Below are 24,866 nucleotides of genomic sequence, written 5' to 3' on the forward strand. Positions count from 1 at the left end.
TTCCTCCTACCCTACTCGGTGCTTCGCTTTTTTCCTGGCAGTGCATTAAATATGGACCCACAATTTAAATAGTGGTGATATCAAACTCGAAATTGCGAATACGATACTACAACGGCTATACGAGTTGCTAGTAACATTTGTGCTTGACAGGGGTTTGAACCTGGATTTCCCGCTTAACGCGAGCGGTCGCCTAAACCGCATTGACTCCCTGTGCACGACTCACTGCCAGATCCATTGTCGTGTCCTAGTGTCTACGCCGGCCGCTGTGGCCGAGCGGTTCTAGGCGCTTAAAAATGGTTCAAATGGCTCTAAACACTATGGGACTTAACATCTGATGTCTTCAGTCCCCTAGACTTAGAACTATTTAAACCTAACTAACCTAAGGACATCACACACATCTGTGACCGAGGCAGGATTCGAACCTGCGACCGTAGCAGCAGCGCGGTTCCGGACTGAAGCGCCTACAACCACTCGGCCACAGCAGCCGGCTCTAGGCTCTTTAGTCCGGAACCACGCGGCTGCTACGGTCGCAGGTTCGAATCCTGCCTCGGGCATGGATGTGTGCGATGTCCTTAGGTTAGTTAGGTTTAAGTAGTTCTGAGTTCTAGGGGACTGATGACCTAAGAAATTACGTCCCATAGTGCTCAGAGCCATTTGAACCATTTGAACCTAGTGTCTGCGTCCCATAGTGCTGGCATACAAATCGTATGACTCTCGCACAGGGAGAGACGTTTTTGCTCGTCAGATTACCTTGCTTTGGCTTGAAATTTAGTAGGGCAGTGTCCTAATAACTGTACAACTCGGTAGAATAGAGACACTGGTTTACTGTGTGAAACTCGAAATTGTTTCATGAGCATATAACATTATTTCTACAATTCGCGTGGTATTCTAATTAACTCCTCTTGCGTTAACTAACAGATTAAAAATACGCAATCAATCAAAATTTTCCAGTTCTGTTACTATAGATCGTTTTGTTCTCATTGTCTCGTCGTGTCGATACAGTTTTAGGTATTGTTTTGGATATAAATTTTATAAATGAATCAGTTATTCGTACGTCCCTAACTGTATGTAAGTAAAACGTGATGCATCTGACATCCGGAGAGAAAAACCGGAGCCGTTTAATAAGTGGCGCCATCAGAGACTGTTTAACCTTAAATGGACAGATGACTTAACAATAAGAGTAATGGGATATCAAAGGAGTCGATACAAGACAACTTTACCAGTAGAAGGGACAAGTTAATGGAGTATCCGCAACTGCTTCCAGAAATGGTTAACTTGGCACTGTAAGGAGTAATTGGGGAGGGGCGAGAAGAGATTGCAATATGCAAAGCAGATTGTACACTGATGAGCCAAAGAAACTGCTACATCTGCCTAATATCGTGTAGGGCCGCGGCTAGCACACAGAAGGGCTGCAACACGACTATTGTCTGAAGTAGTGCTGGAGCGAACTGGTACCATGAATCCTGCAGGGCTGTTCATAAATCCGTAAGAGCTTGGTGGCCAGTGGAAGTGTTTAAACTCAGAAGAGTCTTCCTGGAGCCACTCTATAGCAATTCTGAACGTGTGGAGTGTCGCATTGTTCTGCTGGAATTGACCAAGTCAGTCGGAATGAACATGAACGAATGCAGGTGATCGACAGGATGCTTACGTACGTCTCACCTATCAGAGTCGTATGTAGACGTATCGGGGGTTCCATATCACTCCAATTGCACACGCCCCCACACCATTACAGAGCTTCCATCACCTTGAACAGTCCCCTGCTGACATGCAGAGTCCATGGATTCATGAGGTTTTCTGCGTAATTGTACACGTCCATCCACTCGGTACAATTTGAAGCGATACACGTTCCACCAGGCAACATGTTTCCACTCATGAACGGTCCAGTGTCGGTGTTGGGCTCAGGCGAGGCGTAAAGGTTTGTGTCGTGCAGTCATCAAGGGTGCACGACTGGGCCTTCGGCTCCGAAAGCCCATACCCAGATGTTTCGTTGAATGGTTCGCACGCTGACACTTGTTGATGGCCCAGCACTGAAACCTGCAGCAATTGGCGGAAGGTTTGCACTTCTTTCTGTCACTTTGCACTTCTGTCACTGAACGATTTTCTTCAGTCGTCGTTGGTCCCATTCTTTCAGGATATTTTTCTGGTCGCAGTGACGTCAGAAATTTTATGTTTTATCGGTTACCTGATATCCACGGTACATGAAATTGTCGTGTGGGAAAATCTCCACTTTATCGCTACTTCGGAGATGCTGTGTCCCATCGCTCGTGCGGCGGCTATAACACCACTTTCGGACTCACTTAAATCTGCAATTGTAGCAGCAGTAACCGATCTAACAACTGCGCCAGACACTTGGGGTCTTATATAAGCGTTGCCGACTGCAGCGCCGTATTCTGTCTGCATATATCTGTATTTGAATACGCATACCTATACCAGTTTCTTTGGCGTTTCTGTGTAGAATATAATGGGTGTAACAGCTTCGTGGAGACGGAAACATTAGCACACAGTATAAGATGTCGTACAGCACTACACCATTCAAGATAAAAAAGTTTCCTTTTGAGGGAGTTGGTCCAGCGAATATGCAACGTAGCGCGTCTCCGACGCGGGTATATAAGCACCGACATGTAGGCGAGGCATTAGTGTCTTTTTGACCGCGTGCGGTAAATGTGGGAACGTGAACTATTGTGCCATTATTACGAAAAGCGTCCGAACAGGATCAACGTTCTGTTGCTCTTTCATTGGCTCCCGAAGGACAAACCCAGGTAATCATCCATCACAGAGTGAAGAGTATGTGTGGGGCAGCATGCCTGTCGAAAACCATTGTGGAATGGTGCGACATGGGGTGCTGCTGCTTCATGATAATTCACTCCCCCCATATCGCAAATTTCGAAACGCTGAAGTTACGCCAATTCAATTGGGAGACACAAAAAAGGTTCAAATGGCTCTGAGCACTATGGGACTTGACTTCTGAGGTCATCAATCCCCTAGACTTAGAACTACTTAAACCTAACCAACCTAAGGACATCACACACGTCCATGCCCGAGGCAGGATTCGAACCTGCGACCGTAGCGGTCGCGCGGTTCCGGACAGAAACGCCTAGAATCGCTCGGCCTTTCCGGCCGGCAGGTGGGAGACAATCGAGCATCCACTATGTAGCAGTGCTCTCCTCATGCGATTGTGACGACTTCTGTCCCTCAAAAAAGGCCTTGAAGGGTCGACGATTCCTGTCGGACAGGGATGTGAAGCAGGCAGTTACGTTCTTCACACAGCAGGAGACGGTATTTATCAAACTTGTTCCGCCGATGCGGTGATAGGCTCATTGTTCAGGTGATTTTGCCTGGTTCGCATACCGATTCTGGACTGTACGGCATTCGAACGGAAATTTTTTGATCGATCTTTGTACAAACCAGTTTCCATCAACACATACTTCTACTCAAAGGCGCGTGACGATCTGCGTGTTCTTAGAGGAGTCGGCCGTTAATGATAATAGCTTCAGCGTATTGTAAATAATCCGCTGTAATGGTTTCCTTAGTGTTTCATATCAGACCGTAATTAGCTCCAAGCTAACCGCAGACTTCACATTCGTGCATGCGTAGTCTTTACAACCCAAGACCGTGATCGCAGTGCATCTCCAGAGTGAGGTATAATTAATGAGTATTATACTGCTCGCGTTTATGTGCGTGCGTGATTCACAACCAGACGATACTCCGGGTAGTTAAACGTATGAATGGAGAGAGTTACGACGTTGTCTGCTGGTACGCCACAAGGGTGGTTTCAGCTGCCTGATCGGACAGAATAGTCTCCTTCCAGCCTCTTTCGAGGCGGTGTATGGATGTTGTGTCTGAAGCGCAGATGGCGTGTTTGTGTGTGTGTGTGTGTGTGTGTGTGTGTGTGTGTGTGTGTGTGCGGAGTCATTTTAGTGTTGTAGTATGATGAATTCCGATGTCTGCTTCACAGCTTACTGCTTACTGCTCTCGAATAGCACCGAAGTGTGTGCCGAGCTTAACGTCACCATCCGACGCACCATCACCATCAACATACATCAAAAATGGTTCAAATGGCTCTGAGCACTATGCGACTTAACTTCTGAGGTCATCAGTCGCCTAGAACTTAGAAATAATTAAACCTAACTAACCTAAGGACATCACACACATCCATGCCCGAGGCAGAATTCGAACCTGCGACCGTAGCGGTCGCTCTGTTCCAGACTGTAGCGCCTAGAACCGCACGGCCACTCCGGCCGGCTCAACATACATCCCGTCACTTAAAGGGACTCCGAGTGAAGTTTTGGAATTTAATCCAGGACTTTGATGAACTGTCTGGTGGTTAGGAACCTCATAATAGCACCCCTCTGAATGACTATAGAGGTGTGCGTTCGCGGCCTTGTCTTACGGAGACGTAACACTTCTGTATTAATATTTCTGTTAGGATGGTAGCGGCTGAGTGTAAAGTAATACTCTTACGTGTAAATGTGCGTTATTTTTAAGGGGTAGGGATAGGTTAGGACAAAGTTAATGTCTTCTTAAAACTGCATATCAGAAACCTTTCCTTTCACTCACAGTGCAAGAGCTTTTCCCGAGAAAGGCATGGTTTTCAGTTCGAGTCGTGAACCGGCACACAGGCTTAATCAGTGAGGAAGAAAACTGCAAACAGTCACAGTATGACTGATTTATTTTTCCTTAACTAGCTTCAAGTCTAGGCCCATCATCAGACGCCAGCGAATGTTTACCGTAGAAAATTGTTTTTTTTTATCGTGTCATATAAAAGAATGTAAGTGATTTTGTAAGTTTACAAAAGCTTTTACGTCATATACAACGTCCATGCATTCTACTTTCTTCAGGAAAAGATGATATTTATGTATTATTTACAACGTAGATGGCAGCTTCCTTGTTATGTGACGCTCTGAACCACGATCTGGACTGAGGACAACATGACGGAACTTGTATACATCTGACGTCCTGTGTGGTAAGTGATTTGATTGGTTATTACAAAAAGACATGGCAAAATAGTAAAGGGTAACGTTATCTTTATGATGTTTGCTGTATATAGCAGTTAGGACTGTCGTCATTGCACGTTCTTTCTCAGCTGATATATTTGGTGTACTGTTGTTTGCAAAAATCCAATGTGATGTGGTCTTTACTTGAAAAATGATTAGAAATGAAACTAAGATGGGAACTTAAAGTGATGAAATACTAATGCATCTCACTTTAACTTAACAATGCCAAAATACTTATCCTGTTCAGATTGCGTGGTTGTGGAGTATCATCGCAGTTGTACGAATGGATATGTGATTTCGTCTCAGAAAGGTCACAATACGTTGTAGCTGACGGTAAGTCATCGAGTAAAACAGAAATAATATCTAGTTTTCCTCAAGCAAATTTTGTTAAGTCTAGTGCTGTTCATAATCTACGCGTGGTGGTCAGAAATCGTCCGAAAAGCTTTAAGGGTGTTGCAGTAGAGTTTATGCTGAGAAAGACTGTTAAGAACATAATACGATACGTTACGCCATAATCCAGTTATTTAGCATGGAACTCAGCCAATGAGGCCGCTGGGCGAGCAGATTCCAGCGGTCCGCTAGAGACGGTGTTGCCAGGTTCCTAAATCCGAGCAGGAGAGCGATACAAAAATTGCACATGGAATGGTAGTAAGGATCCAACCCGAGCCAAAGGCTGAGCAGTCTCGTGCGCTATTACATGCGTTATGAGAATGGCCGACACTAATTGTACCTAGCACGCTGCGTGAATATTCACGCTCAGCGACCTTGTTGGCTAACTTCAATGCAAAATCATCGGAAACGGCGCAAAATCTAACTTTTTTCGTAACGATTATTTCTAGGCACAACCTCACCTGCAGAACACCCTTACGAGTTTTTCAGACTGTCTCTGACCACCATTTGTATACGATTTAAGAGACAATCTGAGCAGTCCTCGTAGATTGTTTGATGCTATCGTTTACCGGGTAGTGAAGTCATCAGAGGATGAAAACTACACTCCTGGAAATTGAAATAAGAACACCGTGAATTCATTGTCCCAGGAAGGGGAAACTTTATTGACACATTCCTGGGGTCAGATACATCACATGATCACACTGACAGAACCACAGGCACATAGACACAGGCAACAGAGCATGCACAATGTCGGCACTAGTACAGTGTATATCCACCTTTCGCAGCAATGCAGGCTGCTATTCTCCCATGGAGACGATCGTAGAGATGCTGGATGTAGTCCTGTGGAACGGCTTGCCATGCCATTTCCACCTGGCGCCTCAGTTGGACCAGCGTTCGTGCTGGACGTGCAGACCGCGTGAGACGACGCTTCATCCAGTCCCAAACATGCTCAATGGGGGACAGATCCGGAGATCTTGCTGGCCAGGGTAGTTGACTTACACCTTCTAGAGCACGTTGGGTGGCACGGGATACATGCGGACGTGCATTGTCCTGTTGGAACAGCAAGTTCCCTTGCCGGTCTAGGAATGGTAGAACGATGGGTTCGATGACGGTTTGGATGTACCGTGCACTATTCAGTGTCCCCTCGACGATCACCAGTGGTGTACGGCCAGTGTAGGAGATCGCTCCCCACACCATGATGCCGGGTGTTGGCCCTGTGTGCCTCGGTCGTATGCAGTCCTGATTGTGGCGCTCACCTGCACGGCGCCAAACACGCATACGACCATCATTGGCACCAAGGCAGAAGCGACTCTCATCGCTGAAGACGACACGTCTCCATTCGTCCCTCCATTCACGCCTGTCGCGACACCACTGGAGGCGGGCTGCACGATGTTGGGGCGTGAGCGGAAGACGGCCTAACGGTGTGCGGGACCGTAGCCCAGCTTCATGGAGATGGTTGCGAATGGTCCTCGCCGATACCCCAGGAGCAACAGTGTCCCTAATTTGCTGGGAAGTGGCGGTGCGGTCCCCTACAGCACTGCGTAGGATCCTACGGTCTTGGCGTGCATCCGTGCGTCGCTGCGGTCCGGTCCCAGGTCGACGGGCACGTGCACCTTCCGCCGACCACTGGCGACAACATCGATGTACTGTGGAGACCTCACGCCCCACGTGTTGAGCAATTCGGCGGTACGTCCACCCGGCCTCCCGCATGCCCACTATACGCCCTCGCTCAAAGTCCGTCAACTGCACATACGGTTCACGTCCACGCTGTCGCGGCATGCTACCAGTGTTAAAGACTGCGATGGAGCTCCGTATGGCACGGCAAACTGGCTGACACTGACGGCGGCGGTGCACAAATGCTGCGCAGCTAGCGCCATTCGACGGCCAACACCGCGGTTCCTGGTGTGTCCGCTGTGCCGTGCGTGTGATCATTGCTTGTACAGCCCTCTCGCAGTGTCCGGAGCAAGTATGGTGGGTCTGACACACCGGTGTCAATGTGTTCTTTTTTCCATTTCCAGGAGTGTATTTGCTAAATTACTTATACGAGGTAACTGTATTGTGCGGAAAGTGGCAATTGACGCTAAATAATGAGAAGTGTGAGGTCATCCACATGAATACTAAAAGACAAAGGTACATGATAAATCGCACAGCCGGCCGGAGTGGCCGTGCGGTTCTGGGCGCTACAGTCTGGAACCGAGCGACCGCTACGGTCGCAGGTTCAAAAAAATGGCTCTGAGCATTATGGGACTTAACATCTTAGGTCATCAGTCCCCTAGAACTTAGAACTACTTAAACCTAACTAACCTAAAGACATCACACACATCCATGCCCGAGGCAGGATTCGAACCTGCGACCGTAGCAGTCGCGCGGTTCCGGACTGAGCGCCTAGAACCGCTAGACCACCGCGGCCGGCGGTCGCAGGTTCGAATCCTGCCTCGGGCATGGATGTGTGTTAGGTTTAATTAGTTCTAAGTTCTAGGCGACTGATGGCCTCAGAAGTTAAGTCGCATAGTGCTCAGAGCAATTTTTTAAATCGCACAAATTGTAACGGTTGTCAATTCTACTAAATACGTAGGTATTACATTTGCGAACAACTTAAATTGGAACGATTGCATAGAAAATGTTGTAGAGAAGGTGAACCAAAGATGGCGTTTTATTGGCAGAGCGCTTAGAAGATGCTACAGGTCTACTTGTATCAAAGAGACTGCCTACACCACGCTTGTCCGTCCTCTGGTCGAGTATTGCTGTGCGGTATGGGATCCTTACCGGATGGGACTGACGGAAAAAAATCGGAGAAGGGCAGCTCGTTTTGTACTAATACGAAGTAGGGTAGAGAATGTGTCACGGATACGATGAACGAGTTCGGGTAGCAATCGTTAAAACAAAGACGTTTTTCGTTGCGCCGGTATCTTTTCACCGAATTATTATTGTTGCCCACGTATGAAGGGAGAACTGACTGTTATAAAATAGGAGGAATCAGAGCTCACACGCACAAATTTAAGTGTTCATTCTTTCCACATGCTATTGGAGAGTGGAACGGTATAGAAATAGTGTGGAAGTGGTTCTATGAACCCTCTGCCAAGGTCTTACGCATGAATGACAGAGTAGTGATGTAGATCTTAATGTAAATTCTTAACTTAGATATTGAGGAAAGCAAAATTTGATTTTTTAAAGGTAATGGAAATGTACATTTACTGTACTGTGTAAAATGTTGAATAATTAATTTGTAGAACGACTAATAATAATAGTCACGTGAGAATAGGAGCTTGCCGTAATAATTTGGCTTTTGGCATATTAGGTAGGATCTGCTCATTGAGATTGCAGAAAATGACAATTGAACAACACAAATAGATGCCTAACGAGGTTAGAGATTTGCTTTTCTGTCCATCTCCCAGTGCACAACCAGACAGCGACTCTCACTGATAGCGATTATCACGCAAGCGATTAATGTGACTACGATTTCGACTGAAAAACGTGAAATATGGAATAAACCGTTTCAGTGCGATAATTTGGACTTTTAATAAATTATCAGCGACTCAAAATACCTTACTCTCGAAGTTTTGTCCGAATCCGCTGAATTTATAAGTTTTGATCCCCCATACTGGAGTCGCCATTTTGAATTTTGTAAGTCCGACGACTGGTTCATAATCAGTGATCCCAAAAAACTGGAAACACACTTCTGTAGAATTTTGTATCCATTTTTATTGTTACGAACGCCAGTCAGTAAAAACGGAACGCTTATAAGGGTAACTGTTCTCTGTCTGTCTGACTGCTAAGACCACTTTTTCTCAGAAAAAGGTAGACGAATGAAGCTGAAATTTGTCACATACACTATGTGATCAAAAGTATCTGGACACCCCCAAAAACATACTTTTCATATTAGGTGCGTTGTGCTGCCACCTACTGCCAGGTACTCCATATCAGCGACCTCAGTACTCATTAGACACCGTGGCAGAGCAGAAGGGAGCGCTCCTCGGAACTCAAGGACCTCGAACGTGGTCAGGTGATCGGGTGCCTCCTGTGTCATACGTCTGTACGCGACATTTCCACACTCCTGAGCATCCCTAGGTTCACTGTTTCCTATGTGATAGTAAAGTGGAAACGGGGAAGGGACACGTACAGCACAAAAGCGTACAGGCCGACCTCGTCTGTTGGCTGACAGAGACCGCCGACAGGTGAAGAAGGTCGTAATGTGTAATAGGTAGACACCTATCCAGACCATCGCACAGGAATTCCAAGCTGCATCAGGACCCACTGCAAGTACTAGGACGGTTAGGCGGGAGGTGAGAAAACTTGGATTGCATGGTCGAGCGGCTGCTCATAAGCCACACATCGCGCCGGTAAATGCCAAACGACGCCTCGCTTGGTGTAAGGAGAGTAAACATTGGACGATTGAACAGTGGAAAAACATTTAGTGGAGTGATGAATCACGGTACACAATGTGGTGATCCGAGGACAGGGTGTGGGTGTAGCGAATGCCCAGTGAGCGTCATCTGCTAGCGTATGTAATGCCAACAGTAAAATTCGGAGGCGGTGGTGTTATGCTGTGGTTGTGTTTTTCGTGGAGAGGGCCTGGAACTCCTTGTTTTTTTTGTGTAGCACTATCACAGCACAGGCCTACATTGATATTTTAAGCACCATCTTGCTTCTCACTGTTGAAGAGCAATTTAGGGACGGCGATTGCATCTTTCAACATGATCGAGCAGCTGTTCATAATGCACGGCCCGTAACGGAGTGGTTACACGACGATAACAACCCTGTAATGGACTGGCCTGCACAGAGTCCAGACCTGAATACTGGAGAACACCCTTGACATGTTTTGGAACGCCGACTTCGTACCAGGCCACACCGAATGACGTCGATACCTCACCTCAGTGCAGCACTCCGTGAAGAATGGGCTGCCATTCCCCAAGAAACCTGCCTGCACCCGATTGATCGTATGCATGCGAGAGTGGAAGCTGTCATCAAGGCTAAGTGTGGGCCAACACCATACTGAATTCCAGCATTACCGATGTAGGGCGCCACGAACTCGTAAGTCATTTTCAGCCAGGTGTCCGGGTACTTTTGATCGCATAGTATACTAAGGCCTACGGTCCCTTGGCGGTGTAAAAAGTTTGAACTTCTGCGTCAATGCGAATAAATGATACAGTCATTCATGTCACATATTTTTATATTTTGTGAGTATCGCTGTCGATAACAGGCAAAAATCACCGGAATTCTCGATTCCCGGTATGCATGAATTATTTATATATGTAACTACGTTTGTACGGAATCCTTGGTGTGCAGTCCTACTCGCACTTCTTCCGATTTTTCTATTACGTCTAGGTTTTGAAGCGAGTTGGCCCACTGTGCGCGTCTTACCTCTGGGTAAACTAAGACTCCGACTGCAGTAACAGCTTTGTTATAGGAAGGTTAATCGCTAATCTTTCTTCCTGTGGCAGGTGAGAGAGAACATACAAGATGCCCTTCGACAGGGTGGACACTGCATTATGCAAGCATCGCTGCCAACATCGTGGCAGTACTTCACAGTAAAAAAGAGAAAGTGTGTTGACAGGAAACGCCGTGGGAGGTAGCTGAGCGAGGGCAGATGAGAGGCGATACGAACGCCGGCCACTTAAGTGGGCGAACCTCGGCACATCGGCCGGATGCGACAGCACGCTGGCGCTGTTCCCGTCATTGGAGTCAATTAATGAACTATTAAGAAGCGTCGCTGCGCGCTGGGCTTCCGTCACGCTCGCTTTGTGGGAGTCCGCCCCTGCCGCCGCACGTGCGCACTCACTGCTCCGTGTTTACCGAAAGCATCTGCTGGTGGCTCGTACACGCATCTCGATAAACGCTTGCTTCATTAGCTGCGTCTGCTGAGGCGCCTGTTAGTGGGTGAATGTCACAATTTCAACCAAAAGGAATGGCAAGCTGATTTGCAGAACCATTCACCGCGTCTTCTCTCGTTAGGCGTGGAAAACTGGTGTTAAGCAGAGAGAATATTGGAAACATTTCTACGTCACCTGCATCTGTACTCCTGTTACCACTATCGTTCCCCCCCTGTCTCCCCCCCCCCCCGTCCTGCCCCATTTTGTGATCCATCTCCGAATGATGTGTTGGAGCAATGACGGTCGATAAATCTTTGTGTGAGCTCTAAGTAAGGTGGGAAAACGGTTGGCGTACTAACATTAGCAGGATTACAAGAAACTCTAAAAGCGATAAACCCGGAAAGGCACCAGTAACAGGTGGCGTTAAAAGCGATTTATTAAAATACTGCCGTTTCTGCCTAAACTAATATTTTGTCCTCGACTTACGTCCCCTCTCCCCCTTTTGTTGTCGCTGTTGATGTTGAGTCGCTACTGCTACAGCTCGGCAGGTGGAATAGAGACGCGACGCGCAGTGATGGATGTCCCCGTCGGATAACGTGGAACAGCACCTGAAAATCTCTAAAGAAAATTGTTCTTCGCGTAATGTATGAAAGTCTGTTTGCGAGTCCGCACAGTCTTCTCAGCGATGCGAACTGCTGATTTTAATTGCCTGTTATGGTTTTATGATGATTTGCTATGCCCTGTTAGTTAATTATTGCAGTATTGAGTCAATCATTCATCACCGGCATCGTTTCACACCACTGAAGCGAGGAAAAATTCATTTTCGGTTCAGTATCAGTAGTAGTAGTAGTTGTTGTTGTTACGTTGCTAGGCAGAGTTGTTCACTACGGCACGACGCAAATCCAGAGATAATCTGTAATGCTATCTTGCTTTCGTGCGTCGTGATATCACTTCGGCAAAACACTCCTTTCAATGCTCAATGTTCATCAAGTCACTCTTTCAATTAGAATGTTGACAGTTAATTAATTTTGATTAGCAACAATCACACAGTTCAATTAATAATGGAACCAACACGTGATTATTCCATTACTGACGAACAATTTTATTGTTCCTTCTTAGGAATTAGTTTATAATCATCACACTACACGCACACCGATGGATCAGATCAATTACGATTCTTTTCAATTCGGTGATCTTGACAATTACAACTTTTACAATCGGCGTATTTTTATTATCTTCGTGTGGTCGTATTAATGTTTCCTACTCAAGGATAATCAGGTATTGCAGTCTTCGATACAATGTTCATTCTTCGTGTAACTGTTCACTTTGATGAAGGTTGAATCTAATAATAATATCTCCAATAATTAGAGTTCATTAATTCGTCGTACACTATCAGAATATCACTTCAGTTCAAGTTCTCAAGTCAGAATAACTGCGAACAAAGTCCACGCATCTCTATCACACAAAATTACTTTTTTTTTTAAGAAACAATGTCGTAGCGTTCCGTTTGTAGTACTATAACAAACGGTGCTCTCTCTCCACTTGATAGCAAGCAAGCTAGAAAGCGACTAAATTTTCCATGATCGACCATTGTAGATGCATTGAATTTCCTTTTCGCCGCGTTTACAACTCTCTTTCACAATAAATGTTATCTCTGACCGACACATTACTTCGGACTTAAATTTCTTCGTACTGATTTGCATTTATTACTAAGATGTTTGATACCTAATTAAAAATAACCTTACTCTCTTTCCAACTTTATATCATGATATACTCAGTAATTATTGAAACTGGTGTTCATCAAAACTTTAAGGTGTTATATTATTGTCAAAGTTGTCGTACCTGTCAGGATAACACTGTTCCCTACTTTAAATTATCATGACATTCTTATTTGGGTTTTCGGGTTTCTTGGGGTGTTACACTGGGAGAAAGCGATAATACTGGAAATCAGGTCAACAGCTTTAATGGTACTCAGTTTTTAGAAAGGAAATTGAAAAGACTGTAATAATTATAGAGAAATAATCCTGAGGTGAAGACCAATAACCCAAACAGTTTTAACTAAAGACAAGAGTGGAGTTAGATTAGGACGAATAACAACGGATAATATATGCACTTCGAAGAATAGGATATACGCTGAAGTACCAAAGAAACTGGTAAACTTGCGTAATATCGTGCAGGGCCCCCGCGAGCTCGCAGAAGTGCTCCAACACGACGCGGCATTGACTCGACTAATGTCTGAAGTAGTGCTGGACTGAAATGACACCATGAATCCTGCAGGGCTGTCCATAAATCCGTAAGAGTACGAGGGGGTGGAGATCTCATATGAAAAGCACGTTGCAAGACAACCCAGGTATGCTCAATAATGTTCATGTCTGGGGAGTCTGGTGGCCAGCGGAAGTGTTTAAACTCAGAAGAGTGTTCCTGGAGCCACTCTGTAGCAATTCTGGACGTATGGGATGTCGCATTGTCCTGCTTGAATTACCCAAGCCCGTCGAAATGCACATTAGACATGAATGGATGTAGGTGATCAGACAGGATGCTTACGCACGTGTCACCTGTCAGAGTCGTATCTAGACTTATCAGGGGTTCCATATCACTCCAACTGCAGAGCCACACACCATTAGAGAGCCTCCACGAGCTTGAACAGTTCCCTGCTGATACGCAGGGTCCATGGATTCACGAGGTTGTCTCCATACCCGTACACGTCCATCCGCTCAATTCAATTTGAAACGAGACTCGTCCGACCAGGCAACGTGTTTCCTGTCACCATCAGTCGGTGTTTACGGGCCCAGGCGATGCGTAAAGCTTTGTGTCGTGCAGTCATCAGGCATAGACGAGTGGGCCTTCGGTTCCGAAAGCCCATATCGATGATGTTTCGTCGAATGGTTCGCACGCTGACGCATGTTGGTGGCACAGCATTCAAATCTGCAGTAATTTGCGGAAGGGTTGCACTTCTGTCACATTGAACGATTCTCTTCAGTCGTTGTTGGTCCCGTTCTTGCCGGATCAGTTTCGGCTGCAACGATGTCGGAGGTTTGATGTTTTACCGGATTCCTGATATTCTCGGTACACTCGGTCGTACGGGAAAATTCGGAGATGCTGTGACCCACCGCTCGTGCGCCGAGTATAACACCACGTTAAAACACTAAATCTCGATAACCTGCCCTTGTAACCGATCTAACAACTGCGCCATACACTTCTTGTCTTACATAGGGCTTGCCGACCTAAGCGCCGTAAACTGTTTACATATCTATGCATTTGAATACTCAGGTCTACACAAGTTTCTTTGGCGTTTCAGTGTATAAAACAGAATTTAATCCGATATGTCAAGGCCTTTGACACATTAAACAGGACTAAACTCTTGTCAGTATTATAGGAAACTGGAATTCCGTTAAACTTGATATGGACAATAGAAACCTCCTGCAATAAAAGTAAATTTGTAATAAAACAGTGAAAAAAAAGTAAGAATAGCACTCTAACTAACCAAGGAATTAGGCAAGGTTGCCCTCTTTGCTCAATTTTATTCATTTTATTTATAGAAGGTTATGTATACTGACGCCTAGACTACAGTATAAAAGCCATTTCAGGACACGGATTACAAAGAAATGTTTTTAAATCAAACAAAATTGCTCATTATTATCACGTAAAATATCTGCAGAAGAGACAAAAGTAATGGCATTCCTAGAAAAACAGTAGATGCGTTCAAAAATGGTGACAGAAAACAATATAACGAAGCAAGTAAATCATTTTAACTATCAGGCCTGCGTCATTTCTTTTCATTACCATAAAGATGTAAAGAATAAGACCGAAAAACTTCAGGGTGTCTGCGGAACACTAAAAAGAACATTTAAAAAACGGACAACTAAATGAATGCAACTGATTTTATAAAACACTAGCTGTTGCATTGCTTCTTTGCGGATCTAAGGCTTGGATAGAAAACAGTAGAATAGTGATGTCAGAAATAAAATTCCTCAGATCAGTTCAAGGATGTAAACCAGAAGATATATTGAGAAACAAAACTATTAGAAATGAGCTTAAAATATTTGCAGTAACAGAAAAAATCGACACATATGAGCTGAAATGGAAGGAATATGTGAGCAGAAGACAGATATTCTAAAAAAGCTTTGAAATGAGTAGCCAAAGGTGTAAAATATGTATGTCATCCCAGGAGGCGATAGAGCTAAGAAACTAAAGCCGGAACCGCTTCCACGAATCTACTGTATGAATGTAGATGACGATGACTATGACTATGACGATGACGATGACCCCTAAGTTGCCCCTCTCTTGTAGTAGCATACGAGCTCGTTTACCTAACCACTAAGCCACCCCAAATGGCGATCTCTTTGGAAAGCTTGATTCCTGCCTGAGCCAAGGCATAATGTTTGTAGAAGGCGGACTGTAATCATGTACAGAAATACCCAGACGTAAATATTGTCGTACACACACACACACACACACACACACACACACACACACACACACTCTATTCATTTTACATTATGTACGCAGTCGACATCAAAGATTCCTCTCTGGGGACAAAGATGTGAATGTTTTTTTTATGTCGCAAATTTTCTGACAGGTTTGGTGCCACCCGGCAAGAATTCTACTCTTGTGCCAACTTCTGCACCTCTGAGTATCGCTTGCACCCTGCATCCTCTATTATTTGTTGGATGCATACCAGACTCTATATTTTCGTATAGTTTTTAACCTCTGCAACTCCCTTTAATACCATGGAAGTTATTCCCTGATTTTTTACAGTCCATGATTCACTACCATAGAATCCTGTGCACCAAACTTAGATTGTCAGGAATTTTCTTCCTCAAATTAAGGCCAATGTTTGATACTCGAAGAATTCTTTTGGCCAGGAATGCCATCTTTGCTCGTGCAAATCTATGCACTCCTTGTTTCGTCCATTACGTGTTGTTTTACTTCCAAGGCGGCAGAATTTCTTAACTTCGTCTGCTTCGTGGTCAGAAATTCTGATGTTAAGTTTATCGCTAATCTCATTTCTTGTACATCTCATTACATCTGTCTTACTTCGGTGTACCTTCAGTTCAATATTTTGTAATTCTGCATTTCTATTTCTGCAGCATTCTGTAATTCTGCATTCTATACAGGCTGTGACCGAGCGAGGTGGTTCAGTGGTTAGCACACTGGACTCGCATTCGGAAGGGCGACGGTTCAAACCCGCGTCCACCAATCCTGATTGGGGCTTTCCGTGATCTCCCTAAATCTCTTCAGGCGAATGCCGGGATGGTTGCTTTGAAAGGGCACGGCCGGCTTCTTTCCCCATCCTTCCCTAATCCGATGGGACCGATGACGTCACTGTTTGGTCGCCTCCCCTGAATCGGCCAACCAAACTCTTCAGGCTGTGGATCATATTGGCGGCACTAATTTGAGTAAGTCAAACGCCGCTTTCTCCTTTGGCTACACGTTTCCACCAAGAACGGCATACTCTACGACGTTTCGGAGTACTGACCGAACGTTCTTGCTTTTACTGGATGAGCGTTATATATTTCACACCGTACGAAACTATTAACGTCATCCGAAAGGTTGATGGATAGTTCTGTCTTTCTAATTGTCGTCAGACTGATATGCAATAAGAACCGCTGTCCTTGTGCTGCCGTGACTCCTCTGGGAACGGTGTTGACTCACTGCTTCTGTGAACAGCCCAGACGTGAGCTGGTCCATCGTAATTGCTGTGTACCGTAACGCTGGCAGACTGTGAAAAAGATTTCAAACCACGTCTGCGGTTGCCCGCAACGTGTGCACATCTTTTTTCTTCGGCTATTCCTGAGAATGCGTCTGCCAGCAGTGGCGTCTGCTATAGTTTGATCCTTCTATCATATTCGCCACTGAACTATAGTTCCCTACGTGTTCAGCATTCGCGTGAAGCAGTTGGGGAAGCATAGCGGCTTTTATAGGGTGGATTATTCTTCTCCGTTTACTCTTTTTTGTAGAATACAGGTGTGTGTGAAATCAAGCAGTATGCCGTATCACTAATGTGTTCCTTCCGTGGGGATCTTGTTCTCTCCAGTGTTACATCTGGAGTGAGTATCTGTTGCGTCGAAACTGTAAGGCGCCTTGTCTCGTATTTTCTTTGCGCAGTTTGTCCAAATGCGTGCAAAAGTCGTAAGGACAGTCATGCCGATTTGCGAACTAAAACCACGTATTAAATTTGATTTCTGTATTCTTACAACTAAAAATCGAAATGTTCTAATGTACTGTCAGGGGCTACTGGAAAACGAATCTCCCTCCTCTCTCTCTCTCTCTCTCTCTCTCTCTCTCTCTCTCTCTCTCTCTCTCCCCCTCCCCCTCCCCCTCTATCACTCACTCACTCACTCACACACACACACACACACACACACACACACACACACACACGAAGTCTTCATTTCAAAGCCGCGTTTATTGGGAATCATTGTTGGACTTCATATCATCTGCGTCTCGCGCGCTCCCCCCTGTGCGAGATGGTACGTGAGTAGGGCTAACGCCAGGATGGTTCCTATGAAGAGGGCAAGGCTTAATACGTTCTCCTTTCTAGTTAGGTTTGAGTTTTGCGTCCCTTATGAAGCCATCATTGCCGAGAAATTCACTCTAGTCTTCCCTTCTTCCCTTTTGTGCGATCTCGTACATTTTCCGATTCTCAGAATTGTCATAGAATAATGTATCTTCCCCAGTTTCTCCGCATTAATGATAGGACGAAACAATCTGATGTCGTCGTCGACAGTACCCGAAACTTTTTATTTTTAACAATATTTCTACGTACTAAAAGTAGACCTCAACAAAACACAGCAACATAAAATAGCAATATAGTGTGCTACCAGAATTTTAATTTCTCTTTAAGCTTTTAAACAGCTTTATGCAAGAACCCACATAACGTTAACGTCGGTGGTAACATATGTTTATAAATGAAAAGAATGCCGTATATTTTTAGGGGACCAGGTTGTGAGCAAATTTCCTATGGTTGACTATACTAACGTTGGTACACTTTTCTCAAAAACTGTTTGTTGAAATCAAACGTAACTTCAAACATTCATAAGCTGTCACATTTTCTTCAAAGTATATTACTTATGACACTAGCATTGTTATCAAAGTAGAAATTTCAAAAAAGGTATGTGATCTAAGAAACTGGAATTTAAAGAAATAATAGCTAAATACTCGTCAAATCTTTTATTTGATTGCCATAATTCCAGTACGTTTTAATCAATGTGATGTAATTAATATCTTTACCAAGTTTTAGTGACACAGGTGTATTAATTTCAGAGAAAAGATTTCACGATTTTGGGAAAATGGATTTAAAGTTGTTGATACAATCTTTTCAACCTACTTTCAGAGATAAAACTCACCAGGTCCATAGTTGATATCGTTGAGAGTTTCTGTACCCTCCAACTTACGTTTGGAAGACCCCTTTGACTAATTGCTTTCGTCACTGGCAGGGAACGTGCCGTACCCTCAACTGGTCAATCGGCAGAAGTGCATTCTTCATCTTCACCCCTCGTTGTATGACCTCCTCACTGAAAACTTCCAGTCTACTGACTGATCTACCACTGAAACGCAACACTGCATCCATGACACCAGTTTTCAGGGGTTTTAGGCCCACAAATACTGTTTTTGGCAAGCGTTGCCACAGATAGTTACTGATACTTTGGTAGGGATTTTAAATTCTTCCGTGGATGCATTCAGCAAGTAAATTTTTTGTAGCTGTGTCTCTATAGATAGGTTTTATAATATCTCCTATTGAAATTAGTAAGGGATGATTATGTCTATATTGATCACCAGCTACACTAGCTGTCTCATACTTACACCATGACTTGGGGCTCGTAGCCGGCCGCTGCGGCCGAGTGGTTCTAGGCGCTGCAGTCTGGAACCGCGCGACCGCTACGGTCGCAGGTTCGAAACCAGCCTCGGGCATGGATGTGTGTGATGTCCATAGGTTAGTTAGGATTAAGTAGTTCTAAGTTCTAGGGGACTGATGACCTCAGATGTTAAGTCTCACAGTGCTCAGAGCCTATTTGAACCATTTGAACTTGATGCGCTTTGGACAGACAGAATGACTGGGTCCTCTGTTACCTTTAAACTTATTCCTACTGTTAAAATTCCTTATTCTGCTCATATTTACGATCTGCACTGATAAAATATAATTATAGGCACAATAAGATTGCTGCCTAAAATCAAGTACTATTTCAAATCAACATGACAAGTTAAACGAAAACAGAGCGCTGAACTGATGATGTTCAGCTGTTACCTACACTCACTTAGTGTTAGCACAAGACTGACCAACTTGAAAAGCAGTGGTCAGAGAATAAATAGAATAAAGACAAAGGAAGTCTGCTGTAGCTGGAATAAAAACAGCGCAGTTGACAGCAGACAGAAGGGGTCAGTGTTTTGAAACTGCTCTTTCTTTCCTATTAATATGCACCAAACATACAGAAACCATGCATATTAGGGTTCAGAAAGGACTGTTGTATAACTTAACACAGTATAAAATGAAGCTATTTCGACGGATTTTCACTTCCTAGTTCCCTTAAACATTCTAAGATGACAACTAGTGCAAAGAGCATAGCAGAAGAAATTTGCAGTTTCTACCTTTCCATCTCAGTGTACAGTTAAGTCATACATATGAGATACACTATTGTGCGCTGTACCTGGACTGCTGTTCAGTATTTAAGGTGTGTGTGTGTGTGTGTGTGTGTGTGTGTGTGTGTGTGTGTGTGTGTGTGTGAAGCCTTTGAGGTTTTAAGGCGCAGAACAGCTCTTATGAATATCTTATCGGAACGATAAAAGAGGTGATGTGTTGATTCTGAAATAGATTTACCGCATTATCTTGCCGACCGTCGGCTCTTTTTCAGCGCTGGTGTCTTATCTGACGTGTCAGAAAGGCGCCGTTCACGAAAACTGAATATATCCAACATAGAGTCGACACAGGTGAATAAGTAATAGCGAGTAAAACACATTTAGTTACAGTAATTATATTTGCACTTCCAGGTAAAATACGTCGAACACAACAACCAAGGAACATTTAATTACACACGTAAAACTCAGAGCGTACAATAGTACCAGAGAGGTCTATTATATTTCACATGATGCACTTTGCCGCCGTTTCACACGAAATATATTGTTCACACAATTCCAACACAACAGATTCTCATCCTCGCCTGTAGAAAACATTCATTACCGAAGAGCTGATGATTTTTTTCTGCGACAAGCGTACAATTGGGAGCTACATAGCTTCAAATTAAACCGTTGATTAAGCGATTATTGTTTCAATATTTTCCGAATAAAAATAAATTGTGTTATATTGCTGGATTATTTTATATTACTCTGTTTTGCCATTTGATGATGATTCTGTGGTCTTGTGAGTTACTTAAAAGATGGATGGATATAGACCCTCATTATCTTTAAAAGATGAAAACCGAATAACGACGATCACGAACAACGCCAAGGAAGTCTACGTTCTCATTATACTAACAAACCTTTCGTACTATTGATGTGATCAGGTGAAAAGATCACACATTTTTCGCATCCGTTACGTGTTGGACCGTCGCACATAACTTGTCTTCGAGTATTGAATCATTGTTGTCGATATAAAATCTCTCGTGCAAGAATATATTTTTGTTTTTACGTCACATCGATAACTCGGTCATTTGTGATGGACCAACGTAGAAGGAATAGCATCCGACGATCACCTGGAGAGAAATGGCGGCTATGCTACGATGAAATGTTCTCGGGCTATGGACGAGTAACGGCGGCTATTGAAGCAACCTTTGAACAAGTTTTCCACTAGTCATCTGAAAGTGACCCTAATATTCAGCTGATGACACAAGAATAAATTCGCTGGGAAATGCTGTATTGTCATTTGACGGTTCACAAACTATGGTTGTGCCTCGTTCTCCAAATCCGTGTTTTCATCGTAACGTAACGACCTTTCTTTCCGACAAGTACAAATGTGCGCGGTACACTGCTTAAAATGTAGGAGACGAGCTGTGGTTTGATGACTCTCCGACTTCGACGTTGGGTAGTGGACCGCAGATGAACAAGGGAAGGCGTTCACTTCCGTCATTTGTATGAAGCGAATCATGAAAATCACTGAACTCTAGACGGCAATGTGTGGATTTGACTCGATCTCCTTGCGAAATAAATCCCGTCACGTAGCATGGTTTGGCCAGTACTGAAGACATGGTAGTATTACTTAATAAGTAAACTGCGGTGATGTCATAACTAAGTTTTTAGTATCTCACTTTGATGATGTTTGTTAGCGTGGTTTTTTTTTCGCTGTAGAGCGCTGCTTGCTTGGCATCTGAACTTAACGGTCATTACTCTACATGCGTAGGATGTTCCAGACGCTGAAACAGTCCCAGTGGATACGGATCACGTGCGAATAGTTCTGTACATCGCACGCCTTACACGAATTTCCACGTAACTTTTTGTGTATGCTCGTCCTGCAAGAACATTAGCCGGAAAGACCCTATTTACTACCAGATCGCCAATCACTCACTGGAATTAGCAATTAGGCACTGGAACCACGACCGTCAAGCGCAAGTTGAGGTTGTATCCGTCTAGCCATGATGAGCGGTTTGCGGGTGTGGCAGAGGGAGGGAGGGAGGGGGGGGGGGAGCTGAGCGGCCGGGGGCAGATGCCAAACTCGAAATGAGATCATATGGAATGTAAATATTCACCAATGAATTAGGTCTGTTCCAAAACCTTCGTTTATTATTGACAAGTTATTACGTAGTTTTCATCATAGTGCGACGCTTACCAAGATGATTTAACCAAGGAGGGAGGGAGGGGGGCGGGAGTGTGTGTGTGTGTGTGTGTGTGTGTGTGTGTTTGTGTTTGTGTTTGTGTGTGTGTGTGTGTGTGTGTGTGTGTGAGAGAGAGAGAGAGAGAGAGAGAGAGAGAGAGAGAGAGAGAGAGATGGTTCAAATGGCTCTGAGCACTATGGGACTTAACATCTGAGGTGATCAGTCCCCTAGAACTTAGAACTACTTAAACCTAACTAACCTAAGGACAACACACACATCCATGTCCGAGGCAGGATTCGAACCTGCGACCGTAGCGGTCGCGCGGTTCCAGACTGAAGCGCCTAGAACCGCTCGGCCACTCCGGCCGGCAAAGAGAGAGAGAGAGAGAGAGAGAGAGAGAGAGAGAGAGAGAGAATGAATGAATGAATACCTGCACGACTCTTCACAGATATTCTTAGTGTGAGAATGTTTCACAAAATACTTGTACATGTCAGTTGAACATATGATTACAGAGACGATCAATGCACACACGCACAAGCGCGCGTACGCGTCACTGAATATGGTAACATGCTGGTCTTTTACTGGCTCGTAATTTGACTAATTATTTAAAATTCCTCAATGGTACGAAGGAATTTCTAAGGAAAAACAACTCTAACTTAAAACTTCCTGGGAGATTAAAACTGTGTGCCGGACTGAGACTCGAACTCTGGACCTTTGCCTTTCGCGGGAAAGTGCTCTACCACCAGAGCTAACCAAGCACGACTCGTCCTCACAGCTTCAATTCTACCAGTACCTCGTCTCCTACCTTCAAAACTTCACAGAAGTTCTTCCGGCACACAGTTTTAATTGGCCAGGAAGTTTCATATCAGCGCACACTCCGCTGCAGAGTGAAAATATTCTGAACTCTAACTTAAATTTGAAAACACTCCTGCTGTCTGTCTGACATTTTATTTCAATGGGTTGATTATCAAGAGACTTTAATAGCTGTGTATTTTACTTCTTTCTCTGCCGAAGTTTGATTCGCTAGGAGGAAGTGAAGATCATCTTTCCCTCTAGTAATGCATTGTTGAATATCTCTGTTACTCTCAGACTGTAATCGTTTGTGTATCACTTAGAGTAAAGATGTTCTACACGGCATGGACTTATTTCGCTGCATTACGAACTAACATTACTGGTCGGGGAGTAAGGATTTTGATTGATTTTCTGTGTCCACTATGATGGAGCGCTGGTCCACAGCTGAAAAATGTAGAAATTTCCTTTCTGGAGGCAACTACTTTGATCTTTTATTAGAGCGTGAAATCTTAATTTCATTTTGAAGTGCTACCCATCGTATGTTCACTTTAGTCAAAAATGACGAACATTGTAACAGGAAACTGGAAGAGAAGGGGCAAAATGACTGTGCGTTAGGGGGCCTTTACTTTTCATACACATTTGTTTCGAAAGACAAAGGCACTCCAAAAATTAATAAAATCCAACATGCAGTAGTTTTTGAAATGATCCGTTAACAAAAATTACTCATTTTAGATAAACACAACAGGCCGGCCAGAGTGGCCGAGCGGTTAAAGGCGCTACAGTCTGGAACCGCACGACCGCTACGGTCGCAGGTTCGAATCCTGCCTCGGGCATGGATGTGTGTGATGTCCTTAGGTTAGTTAGGTTTAAGTAGTTCTAAGTTCTAGGGGACTTATGACCACAGCAGTTGAGCCCCATAGTGCTCAGAGCCATTTTTTTGAAAAACACAACAGTAAACACATATCTATTACACAATAGACTTAGAGCCCTCAGGCTCCTCAACATACGCAAATGTTAAATTAGAAAATATTGCAACCATCGAATGTAAACTGGTATTTCATGAAACATCGCCAGATGGCAATAAGAAAATTTACCCAAAGCCCTTCTTGAAATGGTTTGGTGACTTCTGTATAATCAAGCGTAATAACAGCACAAACGTGACAGAACTACAGCTCTCGTATGTAGAGTCACCCACTCTGTATGTCCGTTCAATGATACCATTAACAGTACTGCGTAAAATACAGAATATCATTTAATTATGGTGCGTTAAAATGAGTTCTTCAAGAAAAACAGTATCATTAGCATTAAACAAAAGAAATCTTGCAAATAGGCATATATAGAAAAACAGTGTACTAGAATTATTAATAAAATAAAGCAACATGTTGCCCTTCTATCGGTGCGTTGCTGCGGTGTCAAATACTTCCATACGACGTCAGTCTTTTCTCTTGTTTCTTGCTCATCCCGCCAATAACGACACTCTCATACACATCTGCTTTAGTGCTTGCAGGACAAGACAGGGCGGTATAATGTCACCTGTAACAAACTTGAGTTAATAACCTGCAAGGACAATGTTGAAAGGTAGTCAGTTCCCCAGTAATCCACAAGCCCACTTCGTTTAAAGCACCGTAAGTGCTGTAAGTGGTTTACCATGACGCCGCAACTATTGCCAATCTCCGATATCAGAAACATTTAGCATCGTCGTCGGCTTTACCTATCCCCTTGTACATAATCCCGGCTTAGGCATGTAATCCACAATGCCTGCCGGAGGTGAAGTCGCGAGCCGCAAGCGGCACCATTGCCGACACGTTACAAATTCGAGCACAAACGAAGTTTCAGGACACCTGTATTAGAAATCAGTACAAATCATTCACGCGCACAGGTTACATCACAGATTACATGGACCTATGAGGACAGTAGCTTCAAAGGCAGTATTTCGCTTAGTTTCAATCTAAGAACGAGTAGAATTACAAAGTTTCGGGTTTCTGTAGTAGCATTCTACTCGTAAGCCATGCAAACAAGTGTCCTATTTTCTGTTAAAATCGACTTCGGGTTAGAACAGAATGCATTATGTTGTTGCGCCTACAATTTTTATTTACAATTATGTATAAGAAACGTTGTAGTTTCCATTTCTATTG

The sequence above is a fragment of the Schistocerca nitens genome, chromosome 5, assembly GCF_023898315.1.
Source record: "Schistocerca nitens isolate TAMUIC-IGC-003100 chromosome 5, iqSchNite1.1, whole genome shotgun sequence".
Classification (NCBI taxonomy): domain Eukaryota; kingdom Metazoa; phylum Arthropoda; class Insecta; order Orthoptera; family Acrididae; genus Schistocerca; species Schistocerca nitens.